The sequence below is a fragment of the Arachis duranensis genome, chromosome 8 (assembly GCF_000817695.3).
Source record: "Arachis duranensis cultivar V14167 chromosome 8, aradu.V14167.gnm2.J7QH, whole genome shotgun sequence".
Lineage (NCBI taxonomy): Eukaryota > Viridiplantae > Streptophyta > Magnoliopsida > Fabales > Fabaceae > Arachis > Arachis duranensis.
This window is the reverse complement of record NC_029779.3, coordinates 33,044,692-33,045,296: the sequence shown is the minus strand read 5'-3', so window position 1 is coordinate 33,045,296 and position 605 is coordinate 33,044,692.

Below are 605 nucleotides of genomic sequence, written 5' to 3'. Positions count from 1 at the left end.
AGAGTCAAAAACAGAAGAAAAAAATTTTTCACCGTGGAGGTAGCGCAGACTGGCGTTCAACGCCAGTAAGATGCATCTGGCTGGCGTTCAACGCCAGAACAGAGCATCATTCTGGCGCTGAACGCCAGAAACAAGCAACATTTTGGCGCTGAACGCCAGGAATGTGCCCAGAGAAGAAAAGCTGGCGCTGAACGCCAGCAACAAGCATGAAACTGGCGTTCAACGCCAGCAACATGCTTTACATGGGCGTTGAACGCCCAAAACATGCTTTACATGGGCGTTGAACGCCCAGAACATGCACCAATGGGCGTTTAAACGCCAGTTTGGTGTGCAAGGGCATTTTACATGCCTATTTGGTGCAGGGATGGAATTTCTTGACACCTCAGGATCCTGTGGACCCCACAGGATCACCTCAGGATCTGTGGACCCCACAGGATCCCCACCTAATATATTCCCAACTTACCTCCTAATCCTATTTTTGTGATTTGTATTCCCCATGTCACAAATCCCAACACCCCTCACCAATCACCTCAATTCCTCTTCCCAATCACCCCCTTCACCACTCACATCCATCCACTCTTCCCCATAAACCCCACCTACCTTCA